This window comes from Falco biarmicus, chromosome 4 (genome assembly GCF_023638135.1).
Source record: "Falco biarmicus isolate bFalBia1 chromosome 4, bFalBia1.pri, whole genome shotgun sequence".
In the NCBI taxonomy this organism is placed as follows: domain Eukaryota; kingdom Metazoa; phylum Chordata; class Aves; order Falconiformes; family Falconidae; genus Falco; species Falco biarmicus.
In genome coordinates, this window is record NC_079291.1 from 56,187,346 (window position 1) to 56,212,189 (window position 24,844).

At 46.6% G+C, this 24,844-nt stretch overlaps 1 protein-coding gene across 1 annotated transcript in view; it reads right to left on the minus strand.

Annotated features, from left to right (window-relative positions):
• The window catches only part of LOC130148743 (sodium channel protein type 5 subunit alpha-like), a 215,420-nt gene extending 191,235 nt beyond the window's left edge, over positions 1-24,185 (minus strand). The window contains exon 1 of the mRNA XM_056337668.1: positions 24,022-24,185. The gene's annotated coding sequence lies outside the window, so the exon portion shown is untranslated. The remainder of the gene's footprint in view (positions 1-24,021) is intronic.
• Between the last annotated feature and the right edge of the window lie 659 nt (positions 24,186-24,844).

Below are 24,844 nucleotides of genomic sequence, written 5' to 3' on the forward strand. Positions count from 1 at the left end.
TGCTCAGATTTTCCCCTTGCTTTTATACATGTTGTTCCTTGGTGTGCTTCTTAACAGAAATAGGGCAGCATAATTTATTAGAAGTGATGGTATTTTGATCTGTGACCATCAATAAGTCTGTGGCATTCAGACCAAACACTATTATCAAGACATCCATTGAACTGGAAACAGCATTAGAGAAGAGACAGCTAACCCAGCGTTAATCAAGACTTGCTGTTCTTCCAGTATCTGAATATTGCCATCAGGCTTTCTGACAATACCAAACCTCTGGCAATTCCAGGCGATCACACACTGATTTATTCAGGTGGTCACGTAGACAGGTGACTTGTGATACTGCGCTACAAGGATTACATCCCAGATTGACAGTTAACTTAATCATTTCTAGGGCTATGCACAGAGTCCAATGTTCACATCAGATTTTGCATGTCAAGATTCAAGAAACTGCAAATAAATAAGCATCTAGTCACAAATTTGTCTTGCTCTACCAGCAGTAGAAATTAGACAAGGTACAGTATACATTTGGAGACCAGCCCAGTCTCCTGAAGAAGCCCTTTAGCAGTCTAGTGAAAATCACCAGTATAACCAGCATGTTTGCCTCTCTGCCTGACCACAAGACTCTACCAAGTTACAGTCCCAGCTAAAACTTTAGTTCAGCCAGCATCTACAGGCTTTTAAATCTGGAGCTCAGGTTGCAGTTGTGATGGTCAGCTCTAAGAACAGCATCCCCATCACCATTCTGCACAAAGAAATTGCAAGCCTGGCTCTTTCCGCCTTTCTTAATATTTATGCATCTGGTCTGGCAACATCCATCATCAGGGTAGCCTTAGTAGGTGCCTGAGAGGGATGAAATAATAGCAGTTGCAAAAATGAGGCACAAGACGGATGGGAATAAGGAGGGTGGGAGGGGGCTAGTATCGGGAGTCTTTCAGAGTTAGGTTATATGAGGCTGTATCTCTTGCAGCAAAGGAAGAAAACACACCACCACAAATTAGCAACAAAGGGAAACAAAGAGTCTGAGCTGCTTTCAGTGAGGGTGGGAGAGGGGTGGGAGAAGCATTTGGCAGGACCTTGTACAGAGTATACATTGCTGAGGAATCAAGGCCTGGGTAGAGGCATAAAGTACTTTGCAAGGCATCCTGCGACCTTTAGGCGTGGGCAGTGGCATGCCCCTGGACAGCACAGTGTGCACCCCAGTCTGCCATAAATCAACCCCACAAACATGGGGGGCAAAGCTATCCATCCCCAGCTGCCTCTGGAGAGCAGTTTGCCAAAAGCCAGCATCTCCACGCTCCCCGGGAGGAGAGGAAATGTCAGGCTTCAGCCAGGAAACTGTTTTATGACCCCAAGCCATTTTCTGGCTGCGGTAGGAGATGGTGGGGGTCCCCCCAGCTGCACACCTGACGTAGCCAGGGTGAAGGTGGCTTGGTCCCTCCGGGACAGCAGGCTCACAGGTAGCGACCCTCTTGAGTGCAGTGCTTCATTATACACACCAGATTAATCCCCTCCTCCCAGACTTCTCCAAGACCGAACTTGGCTGAATTTTTGCTGCATTTTGCTGCATAGTCAGGGGCTTTAGATTAACACAGACAACAAAGCAAATTACTAATCCTGAAGACTGGGCATAGTACCAAGTGTTCCTTCACGATATTAAGTGCCCAGCTGAAGGGGAAGGGCAGGGAGGGATTTTCAAGTGCACACAAACTTTTTGAGCCTCTGAACTGAAGCCCAGCCCCAAAAATTCCTGTTGCTATTTTTCATTCTTTGACAGTAGCACCCAGAGGCCCCGTATGAAATTGCTTTGCAGCTAAGCACAGGACAAACTGAACGAAGGGCAGGAAGGTGTGGAGTGATTTGCCTCTTCCACCAGCAAGATGGAAGGGATCCCAGTTCTCCCAGACTTTGCCCAGCAGCCCATGCTCTGCCTCCCCGTGCAAGAAGTGCAGGGGCACAACGAGCTGGGGTGAGACACATTCAGAGGTTTGAAAATCCAAGCAAACACCAGATGAAACTTCTTCCTCGGCAGGTGTGAACATAATCTGGTGTCTATCACCTCAAACAACCATGTTGCCCACCAGCTCTTCCCAGTTCCTCCAAATAGAGTTCAAAGCACTGATTTTGAGCCATAAAACCTCTTCTCCCTGAGGGTACTTAGAAGATACTAGACCTCGAGCACTACAGGTGCAGTCTCTCCAGGCCGTTGTCTGGAGCTCATTCCCCATCCTGCTCTGGAGAGCAGCCTTGTGGGCTCCAGCAATGCTTGTAAGTCAGGCATGTCCTGATGGCTGAGGCGATGGGGGTATCAGAGGAGCAGGAGTGTGGGAGGAGCGCCGTAGCCCAGCTGGCTCACTGGATTTGTGTGTGTGGGAGGCAGGTGTGTCTGCTTGAGAATTTGTACCCTCTTTGCTACACAAACAGGAACACCGAAAACTGAGCTAGAAACGCCAGGATAACCCAGAACCCCAAATCTTAGCTTCATACTTTTCCTTCACATTTCAAAATCCATGTCCCAGAACATGCCTTTATTTAGCCTGAAATTAAATTCCAAGTCTTAATAACCTTCACAGGCTTTAGCTATTTTCCTTCTTGCAACTGAGGCTGGCTTCCATCCCAGCACCCTTCTCTCAGATGAAAGGCTCCATTAAACCCAACCCCTGTTCCGGCACTCCTCCTGGATCACGGGATCATGATTAACAGAGTTTGCTCTCAGATGTGCACAGGGATCAAAGGGTCATCAGCTTTGTTGTACATGCAAAGTGGCAACCTCTTATCTGGACACCAAGCACAGCACCTCGTGGACTTCCCCACTTCCCAGAGTCTGGGTTTATGAGCTGAGCTGGCAGCTTCTAGACAGAAAAATGATGCCCATTGCAAAAGGTGCTGATCAAATATGTATTCATGGCTGTGATGAGCACAGCCTCATAACCTTGATCAACTGAAATATTTCCATGTTCACATCTAGGCTGAGGAGAAGCAGCAAAGTCCTCATCAGCTGCTCAAGGATTCAGAAGGACCAACTTGTTGGCTTGCCTTACAGCCCATCAACAAACCGTGCCTAGTCCATGGGGCTTGTCTCCTGGCAGGGAAATCCTGCTTTGGGCAAGCGGGTGTTCAGATGTGGGTAACCAGGAGTCACTCCTCACACATACACAACAGATTCCAGCAGCTGAGACAAGGGAATGATGCCACATCAGTGGGGTGACCACATTCAATATTGCAGGTGTAATGTAAATCAACAGTCAGAAGAAAGGAGAGCAGCATTTCTGTATGTGCTGCATCACTTGCAAATAGATACTCAGAGCTTCTAGTATTAACTATCGCAGATGCTGAAAAACCAGAATGTACAGAGGACATAGCACTAGTCCTTGCACTAGATTTTTTTTTCCCTTTTTAGCCTAGTTTTCTGAGGAAAAAAAGCTTATCTGATCATGCTGTCTGTCTTTTAATCCCCTCTAATAACTTTCGAATCCATTGCCCAATTTCAACCACACTTGAGACAGAAGTAGGCATTTCAGATGATACATTAAACACCCACTCATCCTATAGAAATGAAGAGCTAAGTAAAATAAATCAATGGTAGTTAGTGTGCCCGCTAGGGTGTAGCTCCAGCCCCTTACCCGTTCTGAGAGATGACAGTCAGCATGTCAATCGGTTTAGGGATGCAAATGAATCCTCAGTAAGCCGTGGCACACACTGCCACTTCACCCCACAAGTGGTCAGGAAGAGACTACAGGCTTGAAAGGGCAAGTTAAAGATAAACGAGCTAGATCCACAGGAAATGATGCTGAATTAGTTTTGCTACTCGCAAAGCAACAGGAGCTTTATTTATCCCGTCCAAGGGCAGTAACCTTAGAAAAGCAGAATCAGTGTGGCTGTGCAGGGATTAATGTTGGGGCTTCGTCTCTTATCCTTTTCCGCCTTGAAATGGTAAAGTCTAAAACTTAGCTCCTGAAGAAAGAGGAGGAAAACAACACTGATAAGGTGAATCGATCCCTTAAAGCAACACCCTGCGGAACAGTGAGACCATGAAAGATGTTCAGCTCTCCTTGGCGGCGTTCAGTTCTCATTTTGGTTCAGGGATAGCAACTTCATGCAAAGCCTCTGACCAGGGTGGTAAAGCAGCAGGGAAAGACTCCCACAGGAGCCTGATTGTCGGGCTAAAATCCTACTCTCCTGAGAAGCAGCATATGGTACATGAGAGCTGCAAAAGCAGCCTCTGAATTTACACACCCTTTCAGCTTTATTTCCCTGACTACATGAACCACCTTGTAGATCTGCACCTAGAAACGGAACCTTGCTATCTTAGCAGGAGGTCTTGTGCACACACACACAACGTGCTGAAAGCAAGTTTTAAGCCAGGAGCAGAAATACATCCCAAACCCACGTGCCCTCGCTACAAATGGGTGCAGACAAGCACCAGACTAACAGAACTTTTTCCCACATGGCGAGCTCAACGTGTTTCAAAGCTTCCACACACAAAAAAATAATCTAGCTCAGCTGCTATATATCATGAGAAATGGCTGATGCGCCCAGCACACTGGCAGACTGCCCGGCTACCAGCTGTGGTCTGATTTCTAACCCTGCTAAAAACAGAGATCTGCCAGTGGACACAGTACATCAGAAAGTGCAGAAAACAACGCCTGCCTTCGGATGTGCCTGTGAAACCGCTACCACGGCCAACGCGATGCACACAACACTGTAGGCAACACTTTAGGCAGCTGGGCTATCTTCCCTGTGGCTAGCAATGACCTGGCATCCTGGAAGTCAGTAGGAAAACTCAACCCTGGGTTCTGCCTTGAGGGCAAGAAGTTCAAAGGACTCCCAGACTGGCCTGTGGCCAGACTGAGGAGTGTTTAACCGGGTGCCTGTAAGAGGCATTTCAGACATTCCCATAAAAATGCCATTTCCATGTAAGTCCTACACAGGCAGGCTTGTTCCTTTCCTCTCCCAGTCAAGGAATGCAGCAATTATGCCCACAATGGGAGGTCATCTTCCCGCTCAGCAGCCAAGCTGCTTTCCCATCAGCCAAGCCCTGGTTCTGGAGGCAGCTCTCACCTCAATATCAGCGCCTGACAGGCAAACCAGAGCTGCTGGCTTTGAAAATGAGAAGGACGAGGTACAATTTAGATGACTGGGAGGCCAAACTAGACTTGGAATTGTTTTTTTGCGGTTGGCCGGTGCAGATCTGAAAGGTCCATGATCTCTAGATACCTTGTGCTCTGTCCTTCTCTCCTGCCCACGTGAACACTTCCCAGGCAGCTGGTAGACACCCAGTCCTAGAATAAGGATTGGTACTATCTTAACTACAGCAAAGTGAACCTCAGCTGTAGCGTGATAGGTGTCTTCTAAGTACTGCTAGGAATATAGTAGATAATACCACCACTTGAGGCTTGACTTAGCACTTGGTCTTGATCAACACCCAATTCAGAGGAGGTGGGAAAAAAAGTGTGACAGCGATGTCATTTCATGCCTTCACCATTTCCCCTACTTGTTAAAGAGTAGTATATCTGCATAGGTGGTAACTGGTGCCTAACTTATGAGTCAACTTATGAGCTGCAGCTCCCAAGGCTCACGGGTTTATTGTGAGTGCAACAAATAGCCTTGGGTGTGCAGCATTTGTTGTGACAAGCTGGAAGAAGCCCATGGATCAGATGGTGAAGCTGTTCTTCCTACTAGCAGGTACGCTTGTCTTCTCTGCTGAACCAGCAGTGCACCTTCTTCTCCTTTTGCCCTTAACTTCTCCTCCTTTTTGACTACTTTTAAAATATTTTACAGATGTCGTGTGCTCATGGCTAATCTCTCTAACACACTTTGAGCAGTTTTGTTGAGTCTGCATTTTCAATCTATATGGGGCTACCATCAGGGTTAGAGCCACTCATACCAACACACTTTGAATTCTCTGTCATTCCTACAGCACAGTCTCCACTTGCATGGCGAACTCCACGCAGAGAAAAAACCAGGAAGGCCCCCAGGAGAGGTCTGTTTTGAGGATTGGAGAGCAAAATAGACCTTGGCTGAAAAACTCAGCATCCCTGAAGACAAAACCTTTTTTTTTCCCCTTTTTTTCTGTTTGATCACCTAAGCAGCACATCCTTGCCATCGTACTTCAGCAAAGCGCGCAGTGAGAGCGCAGACACTCTAGGTTCATATGGCACCAAGGCAGAGACAGAGGCACCTCCAGGCAATGTCTGAGGTCATACAAGAGCACTGCCATGCAAGTTGTGTTCTCTCCACACCTGATTAACCACTCACATGCAGTTTCTGTTCATGAAAAGCCTGAATCCAGTGCTGTCTCTTGGGGAAGGAGGTACTCCTGCTTGGAAGGAAGCAAAAGCAAGGTGATGGGGAATGTTCTCCTAAGCAGAATTCAAGGCAGGAAGGAGTGGGGAAGGTTTTGGAGAGAAGAAAAAAAAAAAAAAAAAAGCATGGTGGTGAAGATAGGAACTCTGGAGAGCTATGGGTGGAAATATCTTTCATCAGGTCCCTGGGACTGGAAGGTGCATGCTGGGGCTATCTCTGGAGGTTCGAAGAGGTGATCCAACAATTTCTTTGCTAGTGTACAGTGCAGGGCCAACTCTCTGCTGTGAAGGACTCTGGGCATGCAGTTTGCCATCAGCAGACACAGGTCTCCTCCCTGGAGAGGCAGCCCTCTCCTCCAAAACTGTGACTCCCTTTGTCTCAGCTGCTGCAGCCTTTCCTTTGGAGGATGTCTCAGCCCAGCCCAAGCTGCCTTGAGACTGGTGGAACTGGCAGTAACTGCAGAGCTTCCCAGCCCAACTGGATCAGACCTTGGGAAACTGTCACAGCCCTCACTCCAGCCCCATGCTGAGTCTGTCCTGTGACTTCACCCGTTCTCCCCACCCGGAGAAACAAGTGTCGTGTCACATTCAATAGAAGCCAGGAACACTTTTTGGACATTCAAAGCGCTGCCATTAAAAAATAACTTTTAAAAATAGTGGCAAGTAACACATATGAATACCTTCTTTGACTTAAATCTAAACGTGTGCTTGTGCTCACAGCACCACACCGTAAAAACACATTGTCATCCAAAGCTTTTACCTCCATTAATACAAAATTTTTGCCACTTCCAATACAAAATTGCCGCTTTGGTGACAAAGAAGAGGTGTTCAGATTTTCAAAATACAGACGAGGCCCCTATGGATACTCAGGCATAAAAGTCACCATTTACCAAAAGACGGTTTTCTCAGTCTGTAATTAAACAACTTGGAAAGCGACTGGCCTCACACCCAAGATGTTATTGCCTGGATCAGTGCTTTACACATGGAGGGGGAACTAGAAAACTGTATCAAATATAAAATGTTGTTGACTGTCAAGAAACCATGAAAAGCACAATAAGCATCACACATTCACTTTAGAAATTTGAGGGTGCAGAATGGGAAAGAAAACCAAAACTAGTAACACCAAAAGACACAAAACATAATTTCTATTACTCAATATACAGCTGTAGTAAATGCTTAAAGTGCTACTTACTTAATGTTAAGACCCATTATTTTGACCATGGGAACAATTATAAGACAGAGGTGGTCCTGGTGATGGGTGAGGATGAATGAGAGCTCTTTCCCTCACCAGCACTCTCTGTAGTTTCTTCCACCTTCCTCTGCTTCATCGTTCCTTTGCCTCCTGGAGGCTCAACCCACCAGAGGAAGAAGATGGGATGGAGTAGAGCAGCCACGGCTGCAAGACTCCAAGGCTCAGCAGTGTGGGGAAAGGTGAGCCTGAGAAATCATGTTTTGTCCATTTCTAATTTGGATACTCTCAGGTTTCCCATTAGCAGCAGTGAGGGATGACTCACCGCTCACCAAATCCCCTGCACACCAGAACTTGGACTGAAGCACTCTGCACACACACTGAGTCTGCAATGGAGCAAAAAAGAAACCCATGGCCTCCTGTGGTGATGGGGACCACAGAAGCATGCGTCCCTCCACCCATCCCTGGCATCCCCCAGTACTCTGCAGGATCCAGACTGCAGCATAAGGTAGGGCAGGCTGCTGGCCTAATTCCCCAGTCCTCCCAGTTCACAGCGGTGCAATAAACCAGCTTTCCCAGCGCAGAGGATGGTGTCACACTGAGCACACCTAGGTCATGCAGTGCAGAGCCCCGTTAGAGATCCCTGGACTAACTCCAAATGAGTAAAAGCATCCATAGCATATAATACAGCAGCACGTGACAATAGTAGGTCAGGTCCTAGAAGCAATAAACCCACATTAGCAGCGTGTAAAACTATGCTAAGTAGCCTCTCCGGTTGTGCCCTGAAATAAAATAGCCTCCTCTGGTAGTTCTTTACTGCAACCACTTACATGAGCGCCTGTGATTTTTTAGGTGCACAGCAAAAGCTCTTGGGGCATGGACTGCCCCTTGGGCACAGTGGGATGAGGAGGGGTGATACGGACCCCCGCCAGCTCATGCAATCAGCCACAGAGAGATAGTGCTGCTCTTGCAGCAGGGCTTGCCCCCACCTGGTGCGTGGCTACCGGCAAGGGGCATGGGACGAGAGGCGCTGGGAGAAGCAGTGCCTCCTTGGGGTGAAGGGCACCCCTTTGACCAAAAGTATGGGAACCTGACTGCTTCTGAACTGAAGAAGTATACACTTGAATCCAAAAGTAGGATCTAGAAATTGCCAAAACTAAAAGTACTCTGCCGCCTCAGTAAAGCCAGTGAAGAGCAGCTTTCCCACCAGCCCAGTTTATCATTATTATTGACATTTATTATTACTCCCAGGGCACGTAAGATAGGTAGATGGTCCCTGCCACAAGGCTCTTACAAAGAGCCTAAATTCTTTATACAGAATCCATGTTTCTTCCAGGGGACACCATCCCACAGCTGATACTAGGATGAAAGGGAACGCAGCAGAGATTGCGCTTTTGTTACACATTTTTCCAGAAAATAACTGATTAAAGTTTGCATTCCAAATACAACTATGCTGTAGGCTTACAAAAAAATCTTCTCATTTGAAAGTCATTTTCCTCCTCTGCATCTAGGACAATCAGCAGCATGAAACAGAAAATAATAATAAATAAATATGCATCAGCCCAGAGTTCATGTTCAGTCAAAGCCAGGAGGCCTTGCGTGTCTCGCTAAGGGACCCCAGCATCAGTGGGCTTGAAAGACTGAATTCTGATGCTTTCAGAAAATGGAAGAAAATCTCAGTGGCTTGTAGGGATTCAGTCACAATTTGGGAAGTTATCCGTCCTCCTCACACAACCCTTGGTGCTCAGCCCGCTGACCCAGTGCTATAGCTCACCTCCCAGCCTGGGCTTTCCCACAGAGTAGAGGGCTTCTCCTGAAGTCCTCAGTGTTTCAGCCCAGGCAGAGCACGCTGAGGCCACTGACTGTCCCAGTGATGCTGTTTTTTGTGGTCTCTGGCTTAGGATGAAGTCAGAGAGGAGCCATTTACTGCTTGGCTGCCAAAAGACAGTGGCTGTAGGATGCCGACCCTGGTATCATTTTACTAAGTCCCAGTTATGTGTGGGCTGTTAGCAGAAACACAGAAGAGGGTGGCACGATATTGCAATCACACTTCATGTGGGGAAAAGACCATATTTGCAGCTGCCATCATGGGATATGATGTGGGAACATGTACCCGACCACTTTGTATTAACGGCTGGGGGCTTGTAGCCCCCCTCGGTCTGTCCTTTATTAAAAAGGAGGCATCAAGGTTTGGTGATGTGAAGCAGATCTGCCGTGAAAGGACTTCACCCTTAATGAGATGCTGGGGACTTTTCCCTTTCCTAATTTCCCAGATCCCTCCAACACCCGCTGCATCGACCTTCAAATCCCACGTTGGCCATGAAGTGCAGAGCCTGCACAGTCACTCTCCCTGGGCACTGAAGGGCTCAAAAAAGTTTCTAGATCCATCCTATGTCAACCAAAATGTCTTGTGTGGTGCAAAGAAATGCTGCACACACTCTGTAGTGCAAAATGCTTTAAAAAAAGAAAAAACAATGAAAGGAAGTCAAGAATAACACATATAACTTGGATGCCAGTGATAGAGTACAAAGGCCCAGTGAGTAAACCGTAGCTACAGACATTGCTGGACTTTTTAGGTACAGGAAGGTACTTTTCAAATACATAAGGAATAAATTGTGTCTTGTAAGTACTGCCAGGCACAACACCACGGAAAGGGCAGAAATGTTCAATACGTATTTCTGTTCTGTACTTGGGAAAAAAACATGCGATGGAGCACTAATATGCTGAGAATGACATTCCTTCCAATTTAAGAACAATAAAGAAGTACCATATACACCAGCTTCTTTAGCTAGACTTTCTAAATCAACAAGTCAGGATAATTGCACCCAAGAGTTACTACAGGCTTGGCCAAGATGTACTCTGAATATCAATGTGGCTTTCCTAGATAGTGGGACACTGTTGTAAAGCACCAGAAAAAAACCACAGTTGTGGCAGTATTTTATACAGATAAACAGAAAGATCTGAGTGACTGTCGGCCTCTCTGCCTTCTGGGTAAAAGAGCAGAATAGCTGATGCAGAGCTTGGTTAATCAGGGCTCAGAGAACAGTAATATAATTTGATGGGAACATTACCCCTGTAGAGCATTTCAGTTCTGATATCCAAAACACAAGGGTTATGGTCATAAACTAGAAAGGTTTAGAGAACTATCACTAAGGACAACTACAGGCTGGGAAGCAGGCTCATAGTAAATGCTGTGGAGAGCTCAATCATACCAAAGATAAAGTAAAAGGATGAGTTAATCACTATACCAGCACCCTTGCACAAACACAGCTACAACACTACTACTCCATGTATTACAGAGTACTTTGCAGTCTGTCAGAGTAAGATAGAAGAAATCCAGTGGTCAGGAACGAGAACAAAAGAAATATAATATGGGCGTAATGTGCACACTTTTAAGAACATAGTTTAACTAGGTTACTAAAAACTGAAGAACAGAAAATCCATCCTCCTCCATTCCTGTTTTCTGGATGGCATATGTTGTAGCTCAAACATTAATTATGAGGAGCTTTTTGCTATTCTGGAGACAGAGCAGATCATCAGTTTCACTTTATGGTTTTATAATCCCTAAAGTATGGGGTTGAGCCTAAATTTTATTGTTGTTTTTTGGGCTTGCTTTTGGTTGTTTTTTTTTTTTTTTTATATCCCTCTACCGAATGAACAGAAAGGCACAAACTGAAATCCCATACCTGGGCTTCAAAATACCATACCACACGGTGTGTATAGAGCTCTGCTATAAAATGTGATGGGAGGGACAAGAAAGCTATATATGTAAAATAAACAGATGCAACAGCAAAAAGTAAAAATTACTGCAGATCTAGACAGGGTCAGGGTCCCTCACTGCAGAAAGGTGGCTCAAATCTCTGCTCCTTTTCTTCTCCAGCGCCTGCTGCCACCGGGGCTGCATTACAGACAGGCAAGCATCGCCCTGCGACACCACCTAATTGGCACCCAGCCTTCCAGGGAGTGGGAGATAGTCAGGCTAAAAATAGGCTGTCCTCTGTTTTGGCTCTCCCTGCCTTCCGCCCCCCCTGCAAAGGCACAGGGCTGGCGGTCCAGGAAAAAACATCCAGAAAAGCAGCAGCCTCAGTGCAGGGAGCTGGCTGGTATTTTGAGGAATGGAAGAATGAGATGAGGTGCCATCGGGGTGATGCTGAGCATCGTGCAGATGGCCCCTGCCTGACCTCCTGCTTCTGGGAAAGAGCCATTTCCACCACCTTTAGCACGAGAGCTGCAACCTGAACCCCCGGTCCCATCGGAGGTGTGGGGACAGAGTGGAGCCACACAGCCCATCCCTGCCCTACGGGATGCTGTCCCCAGCTGACCCACAGCCAAAGCAAAGCAGCTCTCGCGGCAGCACCCGCGGCAGCTCCCTTGTCGTTCCCCACTTGAAAACTCCCTCCAGCCACCCTGTTATCCGGCAGAGGCCTTTGCTTCAACAGTCCGTGCAATTTCTGGTTCAAGCAATCAGCATTTACAGGCAGCAAAGCCTCACAGGACAGCTTTTAATAGGAATTTCATTGACATTGAAGATCTTCATAGGACTTTGATGAACACTTGAACTTTAGTCTGACATTTAAGTGCCTAAAACTCTGTATGAAGCCCAAATTAAGAGATCTTACATTCTGCTATCGATGCTTTCTCTCATATGCACCTCTACAAAACTCCCAAACCTCAGTAACATTTCAGAAAGCATTGGTTCTGCTTTTAACTGGACACGACAAGTCAAAATCAATTAGAGATTGATCTCAATTTTGCTTTTTTTAAAATTTACTTTTGGTGTGCAGTTCAGTAACCAAAGTTAGGAACTGCAATCAATGAAGCTACACTTGCTTTGTAGCAAAGCTATTGCCTAGACTATAAGATGTTTTGCAAAGTTTCCCAAGCTCGTAGAGGCAGCTGTGTAAATGATGTCACTTACTGAATTCTGCGGGGTGCTCTAACAGCAAGACTGATGGGTAGCCTAATACATTGTGTAGTTGCTGTAAGCAATAATCTCCCATGCTAATCACAACTTTCACATTCATTAACATTACAGGAACCTCCTGAAAGAAATCATGTACCAGGGAACCATTCAAACATACGCAAAGCTGGCTATCTATGGCCATAAAGCTAGCTTTCAAACTGGCATTGGAAGGAACATACCCAACATATTTTACATCCCACAGACCTAAATGTGTGAGCTGCCGCTTCTTGAGTCCTGCAAAGCACTGTGCATGTTCAGCTGCCACAATGCAAAATGAAAAAAAACCGATGGCGCTCTGCATTCAGGGTGAGATCCTGGTCCACTGAAGTGAGATGAGAAAATGCCCTTTTGCAGAAGCGTTCCTCCATGTGTGGCTGCTCAGCTTATTTCCTGCCAGAGGAGGATTTTGGCTTAACGTTGGGGAGGGATAACTTGACAGGCTCACAAAAGTTAAGGGAGTATTACTCCTTGGCTGCCCCCAGGGACCGTCCTACCATAAAAACAGTACAGGCGGCACAGTCCCACCTTGGAAAATGAACCTATCAGCCACAGGGCTGATGGGGCTGTTGTTAGCAGCTGCACGGCCATGCCATGGTGGTCAGCAGCACTCCCTGATTTACAAAGCTGCTATCAGTCCGGGGACAAGAAGCTGAAAATGAAGGTGCCCAAGAGGAGTGCATGGGATGAGGAAGCTCCCTGGATGGGCTTGCCCACACACAGGGAAATACCCTTTGCATTTTGCAGCACGCGGGCTACTGGACCTGATGGGGGCACTGATGGTCCCTCCAAAGTATGTTTTAAAACAGCTTTCTCCTGGTCCTGGCAGACAAGCAGCCCTCCAGAATAACCTCTCTGACAGAGACAGAGCTCCTTAGCTACCCAAACCAAGGGCACTAGCTTGCCATTAACCTACACCATTTTCAGCGCTGAGTGCGCACACGCATGGTATGTGTTTTCCCTGGCTGCTTGTGACCTTTTAAACTCCAAAATAACGATGCATGCAGTTAACTCTTGCTCCTTTCCTCCTAGAGGTGGCTTGGCCAGCAAGGACATTGCAGAGGACAGGGCACAGCTCATCACATGCCTCTGCATTGGATCTGCCTGGGACAACCAGGTGGTTCGCAGCCTCACACTGCTACGATTTATCCTTTGGGGTCAGAAGACCCTGTTACTGTTCATCAAGAAAAAAGGCAGCCAGCATGCGTGCATGTCGCTCCCCTAGCAAGACGCTTAAGATTAGCTCAGAAAGCATACCTGGCCTTCAACACCCTATGCAATATATAGGGGGAAAAAACATTTTGATCTGCAACCAACTGCAGAGGGTGGGTTTGTTTTATCAGGGAAGGCACAAGCTGTTGCAGAGCGGGTCAGGGAGGAGGAGTCCAAAGGTGGCTTTCAGCCACCTCCATGCTGCTTTGATCCCAGGGCCATGCTGGCCGCAGGCCAGTCCCTGCTGTGGGCTGCATTAATCTGCACTGGCTGCGGGTGCCTCCCAGGAGGCTCAGTGGCAGCTGGGGATTACCACGGTCAGGGACGCCCTCCATTTTCCCTTCCTCGTACCACTCACAGCGATGGTCAGGGCAAGGGAAGAAATAGCCACAGCTTCGTTGCATGGGTGCACATAGGTAGTGGGTATCCTCAGTGTATCCCCTATGGCCTCTCATCCCCGTCTGCACCAGCTTCTTGCAATAGCTGGGCACACATGTCCCATCGGACACCACAGATATGCCAATTCCCAGCAAAACGGGGAATATGCAACTGGTGGACCTGGAAATTGCATTTTTCAATATCCCTGCTTCATTCCTCATTTGGTTATATATATATATATTTATATATATGTATAAAATATTTATTTTATATATACATATATGCATATATATGGCTATTAATCCATATCTGATGCATGTAAGTGAGCAGCAGTACCAACACAGTCAAACATTCTCCTCACACACAGAAAGAATCAGCTATGACAGCGCCTGGGGCAAGATTAGAACAAGAAGGCCATAGTCCTCTGGGACATCATCTTTGACCCTCTTTCACCTCCTCCAGTCTTTTCACAGGACCACAGGCTCTGTCACCGCTGGGGGCACCTCTGGTCCCTGACTCCTGACACCCACTCCTCAGCAGACAGCACATGCAGACCTATCGACAGCCTCCTGAAGCCAACATGGATCTTTGGCAGGTCTGGATCAAGCACTAAACCCATATGATGGAGCCTTTTCAGATGTGACTTCAAAAAAGTCTGAAAACCTAGGGCTTTGTTTCCAAGTTCTCTTTAAAACTATACAATTATAGCCTACACCTAGCATTACCTGATCTCCTGAACCTGGTTTAAGTAGGTTAAGCAGTCACTGGCCTGGCAATGGGTCATGAAACATAAAATATAATACAATATGGTATAACACAATAAAAAAAAATCTGTGAACAACCCACATCACCTAAGTAATCTGCTTCCCTATGGATGTCTGGTAGATTCATTGCTGTGTAGTATAAGGCTGAGTCACCTTGCAGCCACTTTCTTCCGTATGACACTCCTTTGAGTTGCTCTAAGGCCTACCCAGGAACGTCCTTTGCCAACACTTGCAAAATCCAAATATTTTTTAGCCCTCAAACTGTCCAGTGGGTTCAAAAGCTACAGGAGAGGACAGGTGCATAATGACAGCAATGGGAAACCGACTGAAAAACCAAGCAACAAAAGATGATTTTCTACAGCTTGCACAATGAACCACTAAATACACAGAAAATTAGAATTTCCTGTGCAATGAAGTAATTATGCTATTTCCTTCTTATATTTAACCAATCCAAGCACTAAAGAGATACAAAAGACGTTACGCCAGGCATAATAGTTAATCTAAAAACTCCTAACAGACATTTTTAGAAAATTCCAGGGAGGGAATGAATGATGTTTCAAAGTGTAATGTCAGATCCAAAATCGTCAAAAGGAGCTTTACCTTTGGCTTCACCAGGCTCTGGATCAGGCCCTTAAAATAGTTCTGGAAATGTTCCAGAAAACTTATTTCAGCTACCTTTAAGCTCTGTGCTTTGCAGCTATTCAGTAATTTTCACTGTTAGCATTAAACTGTCCAGGTGACTTTAATGCTCGGAAACAAATCCCCCGTCTCCCTTATGTTGCTTTTACACTGACGCTGCGTCACGAACTTCAATAAACAGCCTCCTGATTCACCCTGTTATGAGACAGCGAGCAGGATTAGGCACCAGAGATGTGTCTAAAAGCCTTGGTTTTGGGTTCTGAACATCACTTTAACTAATTAATAAAAGAAAACCACAGCCCAGAATCTTTCAGTGTCTTCAGACCATAACCTCATATTCAGCCACGTGCTCTGTTCCCAGGAGTCTAGAATCACCAGGTCTCTCTCTCTCTCTTTTTTTTTTTTTTTTTTTGATTATTGTTATTATTATATTGGGGGTCTTTTTTTGCCATCCTGCACACTTCTTTTAAAAAAGTGATGCATGACCCAGCACAGCACTTCTAATTTCTTTCTGGCCTGGCCTGAGAAGCAGCTAACGAGCTGGGAGCTTCGCAGGGTCCTGACTATTGAGCTCACGACACACAGAGCAAGACCTGCCAGCCCAGCACCGCTCAGGCTTCACCAGACGGGGAAAACCTGGGGAAAGCGAGAGGAATCTTTAAATAAAAATAACCATTTTTCACAGTTCTAATGGCACATGAGGAGCAATGCTGCATTTCACAGCTACAGGAGAAAGCAAGTTCCCCAGGCCACCCTGGGCACCTTGCAGACACTCGTTTGGACACCGTGTGCTCACCAAAAAAAAACTTCTGCGCCTCGTCAAGTTTAGGCAACTTCATAGAAAAGCAAACTCAATGTAACTGAAGCAAAACTTCCACTGAAGGCAAAGGAACCCAAGAAGTCAGAGACTTTCCTAGGAAAGTTTCTACCTCAATTTCATATTCCCGTGAAGAATTTGGAGCCTCGATCCAACACTGCCCGAACCCAGCAGGAACAAAAGCACAACAGACCTACGGGAAATTTGTTCTAGACTAAAGCACTAAAGTACTTCTTTAGCTGAAGTATTGCTACAGAAGTATCAGGAAAGGATGGGACATGGGGGGAAAAGCACAGAGAAGATATATTCTGCCTTTTTTTTCCCATATTCATATGATGATTCCTTTTCTTTTTCTCCTTTTAGCTATGACGTATGGTTTCATAACAACTATTTACTTTTCTCTCTTTATCTAACAGCTGTCTGCTGAGAAAGACGGAAAAATAAACTAAACGTTAAAAACAAGAGAAACTATTCATATGCAATGTATAATTGCATGCTATATTTAAATCTTTGTACTTTATCTGTCCAATTATATTTAGTGTCAACAGGAGGGGGAAAAAATCCTCCTTACTTTCTAAAATTAGCAACAGAATTTGTATATTGTTTTCAGATACAACTGCTCTTCCTCAGAAACTTTTGCCAGGGAATAACTAATGGTTGGAGACAGGGAGCCCGCCCGCCTCGGATGTGTTTTGACATTGGCCCGCTAACGGTCACCTAGAGCAAAAAAAAAGGGGGAAGTTCTGAGGGAAAGGGCTGTGTAAAACTGGATTAGCTCTGCCGAAGTCAGACGAATCAATCTGGATTTACGTCGGCGGAGCCGAGGAGGAGGATTCATCCCTCTGCTTGATGAACACAGGGGTGAAAAGAGCTACAAGGACTTCAGCAAAGCGGAGGAACTTTGCCACACGCTGCAACTCCGAAGGGGTTATTTCCTAAGAGACACACAAGCACACGCCAGCAGCAGCCCCTGTGCTCACATGAATGAGACTGACACGCACGCATCGAGGGAGATTAGACCTCTCGACGTGAAAACGCTATTGAAAAGAGATAAGGGGGAAAAAAATAAAAAAATTCTTAAGATACTTGCAGTGCTTTCCAGACCCTCCTGCTGCAGACACTGCTGGCAACGCCTCCGGCCCCTCCAGCAGTGCAGAAGCCGCACATAGCTCGATGTCGGAGGCTGGAAATCGGGCTGGGGAGGCAGCGGAGACGATGTGCTTGGCCCCGGGGAGGGAGAGAGAGAGGGCGGCTGCGTCACGCGTCGCGCCGGCTGTACTAATATGGGGAGCAGCGGTGGCCAGAAATCCTCGTCCGGAAGGGAAGGACAACCCCTGTAACACGAGAGCCGGCACGGGCGCGCGAAGCGGGGAGCAGGCACGCAACCGTGGGGGGCTTCGGAGGGTTCAGGGCTTCCCCAGGCCAAGGGGATGGCACCGTTGGCTGCATCCGACATGGCAGGCAGAGGAACGGGATTTGGAGCAAGGGGGTCCCTTCCCTGCAGCACCCAGGTCTATTAAATGCGGTATAATTACCCTGCTTATAATCAGGAAGGTATTTTAAAGAGGCTTTAGTGTGATTTTATAATTGTGCATTACATAACAGCGACTAACGTGTCAGGCCTCAGACAACACTAAATGCCTGTCTACAGGTCAGTCTGCAGTAACTGTAATGATGCATTTCAGAGCTGCTCAGTCTGAGCTAAACCCCCCCTGTGATTTCATCCTCACCTTGCACCCCCCATCCCTGTCCAGGGGCTTCGACTGCATCTCCTGCGGGGCAGCCGCTCGCAGAGCCCCCTCCCATCACCAACAGCCGACCTCCCATCCCTCTCCCTCACCCCATGCCCACTCGCCATGGCTACATTACGGGGAAAAACAAAAACCACATCAGAGAGCTGCTCCCCTTTAACCAGATGTACACAATTTTCTGGGTTTGTTTTTGTTTGGATTTTTTTGTTTTGAGTTGTGTTTTTGGGTTTTTTTTCCCAGTTTATTTAATCATCACTTTTTTTAAAGTTCACGTTTCTTGGGATTTCCCAGGGGCGGTGTCTGTGCTTGCACAGCCCAGCAGCAGAGATGCTCCTTGGAGGACTGAAATGGGCTGGCAGCGGGGCATAAAATCTGAGCTGGCTCCTACAGGGGTGGATTCTTGCTTGCTGAAAATAACTAGAAATGATCCCTGTGTGTTGTCCTGTTTTGATTACCCAGGACCAAGGTTCTGTAAACCTGGAGCCGTGATGCACGCAAAGCTTGTCAGACCCAGCATGCTGTAAGCCAGCTGGGAGGAATGTTGGCGTATTCAGCCACCAAGGCACTAACAAAACTGTCTGTTTCTTTGGATAAAGTGGCCATATCTTTACGATAAGAAAAAGAACCTCGGCAAAATCACTTTAAAAAACCTACAGTCTTTGAGAATGGATTTTGGCCTAAAATGTTAATATCTGAAATCTATCTTCATCTAATGGATCTCAAAATAACTTGTTCATGCTCAAGTTTCTGCATATCTTCTTATTATATAGATGATTTTATTTTCTCTAGGGCTTTTAAAAACATCAGAAAAACCCTCAACCACAACTCCCTCCTCCCAAGACCCTTTCAAAACTCAAGACCTGGCTTTTTGTTCAAAATCAGCCTTCAAATGCCCTAAATACTGAGAGAGACTCCTTAATTCCGACACAGACACCTTAATCCTGCCCACGGTCTGCATTCAGTCACCCCACTTTTCTACACTTAAGCATGAACCTGACACCAACAAGACTTTTTAAATATTCCACACTAATAATGGAGTTTGATTAAAACTAAAAGCGCACAAGTTGCAGATGCCTTTCAAATAATAACTTGGACACAGAGCGGTTTTAGTACCTCAGGAATCCAGCAAGCTTTAAAACGAATCTATAACCTGTTGGTAGGGCTCTCACCATTGCAATAGAAAGCCTCTGTGGCAGAAGTTTAGTGAACCACGAAAGTTCAATTCAAGCTGAAAGATGAAATAATCTAGTACAGAATGGACTTATTTTTTCCAAGATAAAAAAGAAAATATTCTATTTTAAAAATTAAATTAAAAAGGCAAAGGGAGAACTCAGAGCTTATAAGAGTTTTTAATTTTTCTGCATGTTTTGGTACAACATGATTATTATTTGATGTGTGATATCTCTACATTTAAAAAGCTCTTGCAATATTATGATAAAAATAAAACCCAAGCCATTCTTGTCATGCAGAACTGTGATTAAGAAAGGCTTTGTTCATTACAAAGAGCAGGGAGGCATGTTTTTGCCATGAAAGATAAGGGATCTTTTGACATCAATGAAAATTTTGCACACAAAAGATTCACAAGGTGACCTCCTCACAGGAGGCCAAGCTGCACCCCCTCAAAGATGGGCGTGTTAGAAGAGAGGGAATTTTCATGGTTCATTTGCCATCTTTCCTGGAAATATTCCTCTGTGAACTGGGACTGATAAGAAAGCTAAAGCGCAGGGGTACAAACGGTCGTCATGACAGCTGGTACTACATGCATTTAACAAAACCAGTGCGTCCACTCTGACACCAGCCCACTTAGGAACTGGGATGGGGGATAACTTTGGTAAATTTTTCCTCGTTCTTCTCCCAGACTGAAATCTGGGATCTCACTCACTGCAACTGGGCAGCCCAGAGCTGGTCCAGTAACACCACAGCAGAATGAGTGAGAAATAAATAAGGAAATGTTATTAATCTAAGGAAAACAAGGTACATTTGAAAGTGCGATCTTATCACCTGCAGCTAAACTTAAAGGAAGCCACTGTCTGTATAATGGAGCAAAAGGATCCTCCACAACAAACTTTCTGAACTACCTGGATCTCTTCAGTGACACAAAAAAACACAAGAAGGAGAGAGGGGTTAGGGACATTCCAGTTCTGGAAAAGTTTTCTTTTCCTCATTATTAGTAACTCTAATTACTTTGAAAGAAGAGCAATGAGATAAATCCTGCAGAGCCAGAAATGTGACCTGATTTCCTTCCTGATTTAGAAACTGTCACTTTGCAAGAGAAACCCAAAGAGACAGAGCCAGGTCAAAGTGGGCCCATCAGTTTGGTTTGCAGAGTAAATAACAAACTAAGATCAACAGAAATATCACCAGTGTTTTCTTTTGGTAGGTGTTCATAAGAACAACTCTATTTAAATGATAAATAACAGAAGTTTACCTGAACTCTTTGCTGTCATACATGACACCATGGAAGAGAGATTCACTAAAAGCAAACAGGAATATACCCAACCGACTTCATGTATTTTCCTTCAGGTTAGACGGTAAAAGCGAGAGGCAACGGTAGAATTTCAACTATAAATTGCTTCATACTATGATTAAGGCCCTACCTCAAGACAGCATGTAAACACAAAGCTGAAAAGTCAAGCATGCACTTAAGAGTGACGCTGCTCCTGTGATACCTGAGTTTTATTTAACAGAACTGAGAAATTACTTGTTGTCACCTTTTAACTATCAGAGCTGTAATTTTCCAAAGTAATTCTTGAGGACAATTGGAGACAACTTACAAGGTAGTAATTTTCAGGAAGAACTGAGCACCCACCCTTTGAAAACAACAGGTCTTTTCTATATTTTTCAGATTGAGCCTCCAAAACCTAAGGCATCTAAGGTTATAATAGATAATAACCTGTTCCTTCTGAAAAGCATGACCAGGATTTCCGAACAACCACCAACACGTTTTAATATGTGATCCAAAATGTTCTTTACATACAGAGAGAATTCCTTCAGGATAATAAGCAGAAAACGGGGGGGAGAAGGGAGAGAAGGGAGAGAAGGGAGAGAAGGGAGAGAAGGGAGAGAAGGGAGAGAAGGGAGAGAAGGGAGAGAAGGGAGAGAAGGGAGAGAAGGGAGAGAAGAAGGGAGAGAAGAAGGGAGAGAAGAAGGGAGAGAAGAAGGGAGAGAAGAAGGGAGAGAAGAAGGGAGAGAAGAAGGGGGAGAAGAAGGGGGAGAAGAAGGGAGAGAAGAAGGGAGAGAAGAAGGGAGAGAAGAAGGGAGAGAAGAAGGGAGAGAAGAAGGGAGAGAAGAAGGGAGAGAAGGGAGAGAAGGGAGAGAGTCAATCACTGTCTAATACCATAAATAGGATCATTTAAAGAAATTAAAACTAGCTACATTTCACAAACCTCCCCTGTCCATCAGGGTGTCATTTCCTATCAGTACATTTTAAAATATAAATTTGACAACACATTTAAGTCAAGAACACAGCAACTACTCAACATTTTTCTGTAGTCTGTAAAAGTGCTGAGAGGTATTAGCTGGTGCCACAGGTGTTAGTCCATCATAGTGAGAACCGAGGCCGTTTCCTGATTCAAGCCAGGACTAAAATGCTTTCAATTCTGTTGCAGTTTTAAAGTCTGTACCCATAAGCTGTCATTCAGTCAGGAAGCCTCATGATCTACATACACCCTTCGTGGTCAAGGTATTTAGGCTACATACCCAATGATGCAACTGAATACCTTCATGAGCTCTGACAAATGATTGGGGGTATGAAACAATACCAGTTCTCTACCATACTGTACAGAGGGTTTGCATGCTTTAAATCTGCAGGACTCCTCACCACATAAAATACGTCTCCGTACAAACACGGGCATCAGGATCTGACCCTCTGAGTTTGTAAAAACCCTTTAAGAGTTTCAGTCAGAAGTGCAAAGCTGTACTACGAATGGATTCAGAATGAGTGTCAAGAACTGAGGAAAAACCACATTACAACATCAAACTCCAATCACTTACAAGTAAGATAGTCATCTATGATTGTTTCTGCCAATACTGTGATCTGCCTCATACCAAAGCTTACACAAACATCACTAAAGGCTGAGACCTTTTGGTACATTAATCTAAAAAATCACAACTTGCCGGGCAGGCTTCTATTGCTTAAATGTTGAGACACTTGCCCCCAAAGGACATGCTTTTTTTTCTTAAGGACCCTCTATTTCCGAAGCTCTCTGTCAACTGTGCTTGCCATTTGAAAAGGCTACACCAGAAAAAAACCCAAAAAATTACCAAAGGCAGTGGACATCGCTCCAATCCCATTTGCATCATTCCCATCCTGTCCTGACAGCGGGCTCCCCTCAACTTTTTTTGGAACTAGGTATCTCATTGGAGGCAATGCGCTCAAACCACCAGCAGCAACACTCTCAAGACCACCACTTTCTTGGTTCGTTAGAATAAAGGGGTATCACTTCTCACTGCCTCACAGCTCTGACCTTTTCAATTCTCTGCCACCAAAAGCTTAGAGGATCTGCCGGATCCATCTGCAGCTCCACCTGGCCTGCTTTCCCACGCCAAAAGGACGGATCAAATATACGTGTCTGAAAACACATCCCTGCTTTTTCTTCGTACCACCCGGGGGAGAACCCCTCCCCCAGTTTCAGACGAGAAAGAACCTCCAAGACCACTTCTGCAAAGCCCCGAAATCCTGGGAAATCGCAGCAAAACCAACTTCAGCACCTTGGACAGGAGACACGGACGGAAAATCGCCAAAATCGGCTCCTTGGCCCAGAAAACGCTGCGCCTGGACACGACCCTCTAGGACACATCTGCAGGCCTGGTTATTTTTAGTATTGACAAATCCTCTTTGAATCGCTGCGTTTATTCCACCATCCACCCTGTCTTTTGGGAAGAGCTGCTCGCCAACCTGGCGGTGGGAGAAATCAGGGCCACCAACTCTGGATCCGATGCCCGTCTTGCGGGATCAGCAGCTGCCCTGGTGGCAACTGGAAAAAAAAGCTGGGCTCAAACACTCACAGAGCTCAGCTCATCCTTCCCAGGCCAAAGGAGACCTGTTGGCATAGGTGTGCGTGCCTCGTGTGCTTCTCTGCTTCCTAGAAGCTCATCTCCACCTCCTCACCCAAATCTCCAGGAAAAATAAACCAAAAAGTTCTGTTTTATTCCCATTGCAGCCACGCTTCAGTTGCATGAGTTTTGCTTTAATTTAGCTTTCGTTCTCTCTTACAGTGCTCCCAGTATGTCACTGTCCCCCTCGGGGCTGCCTCCATCAAACCACGATCACCTTGCCAGGGTGCAGCACAGCTCTCCCTGTTTTTCTTTTATTTCCATAAGCCAAGACAAGTTTTTAATTTGTGCCGGTAACAACTCCAAACGTTTTAAGCAGAGAGTATCCTCCAAACAGCTTTGAGGTAAGCGGTGCTGTCGAGATACATACTTAAAATATGTCAGTTCTTACAAGTAATACCAGCAATAGTCTCACGATACAGGAGAATGATACATTTTCCCTGCCACCACATAAATACCCGGTCTTATTCATTTCTTCCCTTCCAAAAGTGCCACCAAATTCCTGCTCCAACACACCTGACAGCACATGACATTAACCCGACCGTTTGCAGAGTATTTTCCTGTGTTGTTAGTTCTTTCAAGCACTTCTGGGGGTGGGAAGAGAGATGGAAACTAGACAGATTCCCAGCCAAAACTACCCTTCAACAGCAAAATATACATCTATAACTATACCTTCCACCTTTACAGCCCGACGCAAGCTTTGCTGAGCGCCCTCCGCTCCCGCCCGGCCCCGGCCGCCTCCCCGCCACCCTGCCCGGACGGGACGGCTGCGGTGCCACCGCTCCCGCCCGCTCCAAGGGAAAGTTCGGGGAAGGGAAAAAGCCCGGCACTACCAGTTCCTCCTGCACGACACGCTTGGAACCGGACGTCTTTTTGTTTGTATTTTTGTTTGGTTTGTTGTTTTCTTTTTTAATTTTTATTATTATTTTATTAACAAGCAAACAAAAAAGAGAAACTTACATTGGTTTATTTAATTTTTCCTGCTAAACCAAGAGTCCCAGAGCCACTTCATTGTATCCACAGAGTTTTAGTCCCCAAGCGGCACCGTCCCGCGGGAAGGGCCCGGCTGCTGGGCGCGGAGCTGCCCGCCCGCCGCGGAGGGCGCATGGCTCGGAGCCGCCGCGCCGTCTGTGCGTGCGGCTGCCGCGGGAGCGCAGCCCCGGCCGGGCGGGGGGCGGGCGGGGGCGGGGGGCGGGCGGGGGGACCGAGGCCACGCCCCCCGCGCCGAGCCCAGCCGAGCCCGGCCGAGACGGGGCGGGCCCGCAGCGCCCCCTGGCGGCGGTGAGCGGTGAGGAAGGTGAGGGCTGAGCGGGGGCGAGGAAGAAGGGGAAGGGAGAGGGATGGGGAGAAGGAAAAGGGGTGGGGGAGAGGCGGACGGAGGCGGCGGCAGGAGAGGGGCGAAGGAGCTCTGCGGTGGGATGAAGACGCCTGGGGAGAAAGGTCGGAGGGGGGATGGAGCTGCACTGCAAGCTGGGGGTGCCCCGCGAGCAGGTTCAAGCAGCAGGAGAGAGACAGCAGGACACAGCGAGGGGTTCCCAGCACACAGGGGAGGGGGGGACAGGTGGGGCCAGTGCCCAGGCTGTCCCCCCGATCACCCCCTGGCCAGCCATGGGCCTCCAGGAGCAGGGCCTGCCTCGCACCAACAGGGCAGCAACCTGGTGAGCAGGAACGATAGCTTCCACCAAAAATAAGCTGCCCAGCGATGGCCGGGAGGGTCACAGATGGATGCTTCTAGGTGGAGAGTGTGGTGTCAAGAGCTGGCTGGCAGTATTGAAGTATTCAG